At 40.6% G+C, this 8,250-nt stretch overlaps 1 pseudogene; it reads left to right on the top strand.

The window, feature by feature from the left end:
- The first annotated feature begins 1,928 nt into the window (after window positions 1–1,928).
- LOC132425584 (oxysterol-binding protein-related protein 9 pseudogene) lies at window positions 1,929–3,822 on the top strand (annotated as a pseudogene).
- The last annotated feature ends 4,428 nt before the right edge of the window (window positions 3,823–8,250 follow it).

Below are 8,250 nucleotides of genomic sequence, written 5' to 3'. Positions count from 1 at the left end.
GATGTCCAGCATGTCATCATGGAGGGTTGACAGTGACCAGGAACTGTCATTGGACCACAGACCATGACATTTCAACAGATGCAAGCATGGATAGATGCCACATGAGGGCCAGGCTCTACCCACGGTACTCTGCCTTAGTGCTGGGTAATCCTCCAGAACTGAGATGCAACCTGGGCGAAAGGGGAGGGGGAAAATTCTGAACTGCTCAAGATTGAATGACCAATGGCCACAAAAAGGATTCTGAGGACCAGGAAAGTTCCATTATAGAGAATATATTTGTACTAAAATTGTCATTTCTGCACGTTTGTGGCCCAACATCTCATACTCACTTCACATATAAAAGTCTAACTTGAGTAGATCAGCTGCTGTCTAACTAGATACAGGAAGCAGTCACTAAGTTTCAAGATTACAGAGGGAAAGAAAGACTGACACCCGAGGAAGGAAGCGATGTTATTTCCAGTCTTGTAATGTAGTCTTTTCCATAGTTACTTAACATATCAATATTTGCTTGTCTGATACAGGATTTGGCAATCCATGGCTCCTGGACCAAATCCAGCCTGCCAGCTGCCTATTTTGTCAAGCTTGCCAATTAAAATTGTTTTAATATTTTCAAATGGTTGTAAACAAATCAAAAGAAAATCATATAAAATTCAAATTTCAATGTCTGGAAATAAAATTTTATTGGAAAATAGCCACACCTATTTGTTTGTGTAAAGTAGCTTTTGCACTACTATAGCAAAATTAAGTAGTTACAACAGACCATATGACCCTGACAGCCCAGTATCTTTGCCATCTATTCATTTACAGAATAAGTTTGACAACCCCAGATCTAGTAGCAAACTCCCCGGTTGAACAGTCAATAGAACTCAACTCATCAAATATGTTTGCTAGGATTCCCTGGCAGTTGGATATTAAATTAATCAAGCTGTTGCTTGATTTGAGTGAGTTATTGTATGTAAAAGTCTTAGGAGCAGAGTCTGACACGTGGTAAACACCATCTAAGTGATAGGTAGTCTTCTCATTTGTGATCTTGCATAATTTGAAACTGTACCTCTAGCTGCTGCTAGGATTTACTTCTATGGTTTCAATACTATTATTTTATTTTTTAAACTCGAAGAATCAAGTTTCTATTCAATTTGCTATCAGTTAAAGTAAAAAGTCATCTAAATGTTGCAAGTCAAACCAGTAAAAGTCAATCATCGTGCCTTGTTTACTCTGAAATATGAACCTAAATTATGAAAAGATGTCACTACTGTTCCAATATTGTTTCCAATAGAATAATAATAGTAACAGTAGCTAGCATCTATTTCATGCCTTCCAAATGTTAAGCATTTTAAATGCATATTTTCACTTAACTCTAATGACATCCCTACAAGGTAGTGCTATCCCCCGTCTATAAATGGAAAACTTGGGCTCAAAAAGACGAAGGAACTTGCTCACTGTTGTGGTTCATAAGTGGCAGACCCAGATCCGAGTACTAGTCTAAATCTGTGGTCTCCCCTCTAAACCGTATGGCTTTTTCTTTACAATTTCTAGCTTCGTGTATCACTCACTCCTCTACTTAGTTTTCTTTCGAGAAAAACTCCCATTAGCAAGCTAGTTAAGGAGAGCTAGAAGTCTAATTGGTGACCAGAAGCAAATTTAATTCTGTGAGCCAAGACCCTGTGCGGTAAGGAAATTCACAGCCATGCCCTCTTCAGCACCGCTTAATTGCCTCCTGTGGGAAGCAGCAGTTGGGGGTGTCCATTGACTTCCTGCAGTGGCAGTTTGGAATACAGCAGAGATCACTTACTGGCTGAACCTGACTGGACTGACTGCACAGCAGCCCGGTGATCCAGCGGAGGCGGGAGAAGAGCGGGTGCTCAGAAGCGGCCCTCGGCTCCCTCCCCTGGAGGCACAGAGGGCGGGGGTCTTGGTGAAGGTCTTTCTTGACGGCTACATGTGGAGGTATGGATTCAGGATTTGTTCCTAGTGTCCAAGACTTTGATAAGAAACTTACAGATGCTGATGCTTACCTACAAATCTTGATAGAACAGTTAAAGCTTTTTGATGACAAACTTCGAAACTGCAAAGATGATGAATGGAGAAAGAAAACTGAAACTCTCAAAGAGACAACAAATAGCATGGTAGAATCAACGCTGTTGCTGCAGATCGCTAAAGACCCGTGTAATGCGGAGAAGCACGCAGATGGAATTATAAGTACTATTAATCCTGTAGATGAAATATATCAACCTAGTCCCTTGGGACCTGTGATCAACACAATGCCTTCCCAGACTGTCTTACCTCCAGAACCTTCTCAGTTGTGTAAGTCAGAGCAGTGTCCATCTTCTCTACCAGTTGGACCTTGTATTAGCTACCTTGGGACATCATCAGACTCCAACACCAAATAGTACAGGCAGTGGGCACTCCCTACCTAGTAGAAGTCTAACTTCTCCAAGCCATGTCAACGTGTCTCCAAACACAGTCCCAGAGTTCTCTTATTCTAGCAGTGAAGATGAATTCTATGATGTGGATGAATTCCATCAGAGTGGCTCATTCCAAAGGCACTTAATAGATTCCTCTGGATCTGCCTCAGTCTTGACACACAGCCGCTCAGGAAATAGTCTAAAGCACCCAGATACCACGGAATCACTTAATTCTTCCTTGTCCAATGGAACAAGGGATGCTGACCTTTCGATTCACATGATGATATAGATGATGAAGGGGAGGCAGGGTCGGTGGAAGAGCACAAGAGAGTTATCGTGCATCTGTTGTCACAGGTTAGGCTTGGAATGGATCTTACTAAGGTAGTTCTTCCAACATTTATTCTTGAAAGAAGATCTCTTTAAGAAATGTGTGCAGACTTTTTGCACATCCGGACCTGTTTGTGAGCATTAGTGACCAGAAGGATGCCGGAGATCGAATGGTTCAGGTTGTAAAATGGTACCTCTCAGCCTTTCACGCAGGAAGGAAAGGATCGGTTGCCAAAAAGCCATACAGCCCCATTTTGGGCGAGAACCTTCAGTGTCACTGGACATTACCAAAATGATACTGAAGATAACTAGTTTCAGAAGGACCAGTTCCCTGGGTTTCCAAGAATAGCGTAACATTCGTGGCTGAGCAGGTTTCCCATCATCCACCCATTTCAACCTTTTATGCTGAATGTTTTAACAAAAAGATACAATTCAGTGCTCATATCTGGACCAAATCAAAATTCCTTGGGATGTCAACTGGGGTGTACAACATAGGACAGGGCTGTGTCTTGTGTCTAGACCATGATGAACATTACATTCTCACATTTCCCAATGGTTATGGAAGGTCTATCCTCACAGTGCCCTGGCTGGAACTAGGCGGAGAATGCAATATTAATTGTTCCAAAACTGGCTACAGTGCCAATATCATCTCCCACACTAAACCTTTCTAAGGGGGCAAGAAGCACGGAATTTCTGCTGAGATTTTTTCTCCAAATGACAAGAAGTCTTTCTGCTCAGTTGAAGGGGAATAGAATGGTGTAATGTATGCAAAATACTCAACAAGGGAAAATATCTGGTTTTTATAGATAACAAGAAGATGCCTATAATCAAGAAGAAAGTGAGGAAGTTGGAAGATGAGAATGAGTAGGGATCCCGCTGCCTTTGGAAGGATGTCACTTTCAACTTAAAAATCAGAGACATTGATGCAGCAACTGAAGCCAAGCATAGACTTGAAGAAAGACAAAGAGCAGAAGCCCGAGAAAGGAAGGGAAAGGAAATTCAATGGGAGACAAGGTTATTTCATGAAGATGGAGAACTCAGGGTTTATGATGAACCATGACTGAAATGCCTCAGTGCTGCCAAGCATTAGGTTGGGAAATGCAAAGTTTGCTCCTGGTGACCAGGGCAGAGGCACAATGAAGTAACAATCTTCCTTTGGGAGAACCTATTCACTCCCTTCTTATTGCAGTGGTTCCTATCTCAGGAATACTGGACTTTCTGATGCAGATGACCAATTGAAGCAGGAAAAGCTTCCCTTTTTCCTGTTCTGTTGCAGTTCCAATGTTGACTTTGGTCTTGAGAAAAACTTCAGGTTTTGAAAACAAGATGACTGCTCCTTTTCCAAATCCCACGTTGTAAATCCCAGTCTCAGACTCTGCACTCTAGTATTGCTGTTGAGATATACATCTGTTTCCTAGTTCACATAATCTTGGGTTTTATATATACATATATATAATATAGGTGATGCCAGATTTTTCATAAATACACCATCTACTGTAAATATTGATTCCTCTGAGCCGTGTTAGAAAATTTAGCACAACATATTAAAATCACGTGTTAGGAAATTTCATGGTCTCACCTACAATAACTTTTATTTTGGAATTGAACTATTATTAAATTGTATCTAACTCTAGACTACAGTTTAATTATACTCAGAGCTTCTTAAGGCTTCATAAAGTAATTTTTCCAAGAACAACAACAAAAAAGATGCACTTTCTGATTTGTCTTGTGACATCCAGACACAATTTTCTTGACCTTTGCTTACCAGGAAGGTGCCATGACTGCTGTTCTTTCCAAGAGGATAGCTTGACTGAAAAGATTAGTGAGCCCTCACACCCTTGACTTTAACAGGGAAGCTGCCTATTCTTTGCTGGACATTTTGATTTTCATGACCCCATCTCTTTGATCCCCAATAAGTATATTCTGGGCATGACAGGCTTCAATATTGTCTTCAAAAGTTCATTATTTAAAACCTGAAGATAACATAATAGTTTCAACCTAATTTTCTAAATTAGCTAATTTATTAGCCCATCTGAGAGTATATTCAACTGATAATTATTTTCTTCCCTCACACATACTGCCTCAAATTGAATTTGCCAGTCTCTGGTGGTGTGTTAGGGACTTTTCTCTCTGCCAAACTGAGATTTTTTTTAAGGTGTTGATTAATAACCACCCCCATGTTTGAGGCTTTATAATGCCCCACACAATTGTTGCTTAATAAATCTTTCTTGGCTGCCTCAGAACTTTTTAATGATCTTTCCAAACATGTTTAAACAATTTGATTCATTTCAGTCTAAAGTTGAACAACAAAGTCATGTGCTAAGCAGACACGAAATGACGAAGATATTATCCCTGTCCTGGGGCTGCTTTACTAGTCAGAATGGTACTAAGGTAAAGACTCAGTGCTTGCCCTCGAATACACTGAGTATATGAGTTGAATTGTGCCCTCCCCAAGATATGTTAATATCCTAAGCCCTGGTACCTGGGAAAGTGATCCTATTTGTAAGTAGGGGTTTTGCAGATGTAATCAATATAAGATGAAGTCATTAGGGTGAACACTAATTCAATATGACTGGTGTCCCTATGAGAAGAGGGAAGTTTAGACACACACACAGGGAGAACACCACGTGAAGACAGAGGCAGAGATTGGAGTTCCGCTGCCACTAACCAAGGCACACCTGGAGCTGCCAAGAGCTGGAAGAGGCAAGGAAGGAGCCTCCCCTAGAAGCTTTGCAGGGAGCATGACCCTGCTGAGCCCTTGATTTTGGACTTCTAGGCTCCAGATCTGTGAAAGGATAAGTTTCTGCAGTTTTAAGGCACCCGGTTTGTGGCACTTTGTTATGGCAGCCCTAGGAAACTAATGTCGTGGATATACAAGTCCTATACACAAATGACTATGGCAAAAAGTGAGGGTGCAGGATCCTAAAAGCGGTATAAAAATGTGAGAAGACTCAGAATTGGAAATCAAGAAAAGTCTCCTGGGGCAAAAACACAAGATCTAGATATGTAGGAATAGTAAGGTTGGGACATCTGGAAAGGGGGAGCAGAGCTTTCTAGATAAAGCCTTCAATTGCACAGATATTGGATAGCAAAGGGATAGATAAGAGACCTTCAATTGCATGGATATTGGATAGCAAAGAGGAGAAGCACAGGATGATGAAGGAAAAGGAGACCTGAATAGGTAAGCTAGAAGGACATTTGGGACTAGATGGGTGTGAAGGGTTTGAATACCAGACTGTGGAATTTGCTCTTAAGGAAATAAACCATTGAAGGCCTTTGAGGAGGTGAGTGATAACACTAGGACTCTGTTTACAAAACAAAACAAAACAAAAAAAACTACTCACTTTTTGTAGGATAGGTTGAAGAGGAGAAAGATTTGGAGGCAAGAAAACCAGGCTATTACAGTAGCCTAGGATACAGGCAATGAGGAATTGATCTGTCAATAGGATAGTTGTAATGATAACTGAAAGGAAAAGAAATATGAATGAATCACAGAGGTACAATGGCTATCACTGGACTACTAACTTGGACTTGGGAGATGAGGTACAGGCAAGAATTATATCTGTTCTCTCTTGCCACAATAATCCTATGTAACAAAACCTTACTGACATACAACAACAAACTTTATTTTTGCTCATGTGTTTATGGGTTGGCTGGATAGGCCCACTATCTGAGTTGGGCTGGTGGAGGGGAAGAAGTCCTGATTCAGGCATCTGCTGACCTTGGCCAGGCTCTCATACATCTGGGGCCCTAGCTGGGACAACAGGGCTGAATTGCTCTTTCAGTGTCTCATCCTCTAGCAGGCTGGCGCAGGCATGTCCTCAAGGTGAAGGCAAAGAAGCAAGAGTGTGAGCAGAAATGTGAAGTATGTTTTAAGACTCTATTTGCATCATATTGGTCTCACTGGCCAAAGAAAATCACACGATGAAGCCCATGTTCAGAGTGGGAGGGGACCACAAAGTTACAGAGCAAAGGATATTGATAAAGGGAGGCCATTAACTGGGGCCATTAATGCAATCAGTCTGCTACAGGAGTTCAAAATGATTTCAAAGTTTTGAGGGAGGAATAATAAAACTGTTGTCCTAATAAAGTCCTAGTCTTCCTTCAAAACTCAATTCAAGCGTCACTTCTGTAATATCTTGCCCACAGCTCCTCTGGGTTATCACTGCTTCTTATATTTCCGTTATTTAAACGATCATGCATTATATTTGCCTGTTTTTGTGTCTGCCTCCTTATACTTAGTTGTGTCTCCTCAACATCGTAGGCGATACTGCTCTGCAGTCTCAAGGTCTAGGTTCGAATGCTAGCTCCATACCTTCCTATCAAGTTACTCTCTGGGTGTCTCTATCTGTAAAATGGGAATACAAGCAATGCCAACCATAGTCGCTGGTGTGAGAATGATACAAAGTAATGCGTGAAAAGCCCAAGAAATGTTAATGATTGCTAGGATTATATGTCATTATTTTATTTTCATTGATAAATGCCCTGTGCAGTTCTTAACACATAAAGTCATTTTTAAGTCTTTTGAATAAATTAATTAACAGATGAAATATATGGGATGAAGTGGGTGCTACTGAACATGAAAGACAACAGGAGGGTATTTCATGGAATGGGCACTAAAGAGGCAAAAGGGGATAGAATTAAGAGAATCAAAGGAAAAGCTAGTCTTGGAAAGAGAAAGGACTTTTTGCCTGACTAAGTATATGTATTTTGAAAGTCTTCCTTGAAAATCAAGCATTTTAACTAGGCACCGTTGTAGTTTTGGTTCTTGATCTTGTTTTTTTGCTGTTTTAATATGGTTAAAGGTACACAGGGCACATCAGATGGGACTTTCTCTAGTTCACTGGGGAGCAAGGAAAACCTACCTATCGTATCCCGATAGCATGTTTGTTTTACCTTCTAAATGTAATGGGACATAGACAGTATTTATAAAGGTCACAGGCTGTTTCTTATTAAACATGCATCATTTGCAATATAAAGAGAAGAATTACATCTTTACAGATATTAAAAGACAGGCTCTTCACCAGGTTTTACGAAACACAGCAGATAACTGCTTTGCTTGTCTTGTTTAAACAGTCGCTTTCTTGACTTGACAGTTGGGGCACAAGTATATTTATGCCCCCATGTAATCGGTCCACACTGCTTACGACTAGATGAGGAGTAAATAAAGAGCAATATACTTAATAATGACCTGCTAGGAATAACCAGGAAAAGAGCACTGGGAGAATGGGAAGCCATACTGTACTTTCACAGTCTTCATATTTTAGAATAGGATTCCTATCAGAGTTAAATGTGTGCCATTTCAGAATTAAGAATAAGAGAAAGTTAGAGTCGAATAGGAAACTAAAGATTCCTTTCATTTGTCTGATGAATAGTGTTAGAGACGCCAGGGAATTTGCCCAAGGACACGAAGAGGAAGAGCCAGGTAGGATTGTGCTGGTTCACTGGTTTAAGGCCAGCACTGAGAAGTATCTGGTGTTCAGTAAGTACTTACCCAGAGAATAACCAACTAAATAAA

The sequence above is a fragment of the Delphinus delphis genome, chromosome 5 (genome assembly GCF_949987515.2).
Source record: "Delphinus delphis chromosome 5, mDelDel1.2, whole genome shotgun sequence".
NCBI lineage: Eukaryota > Metazoa > Chordata > Mammalia > Artiodactyla > Delphinidae > Delphinus > Delphinus delphis.
The sequence above is the reverse complement of the archived record's forward strand: the minus strand, read 5'-3'. Positions and strand labels throughout refer to the sequence as shown.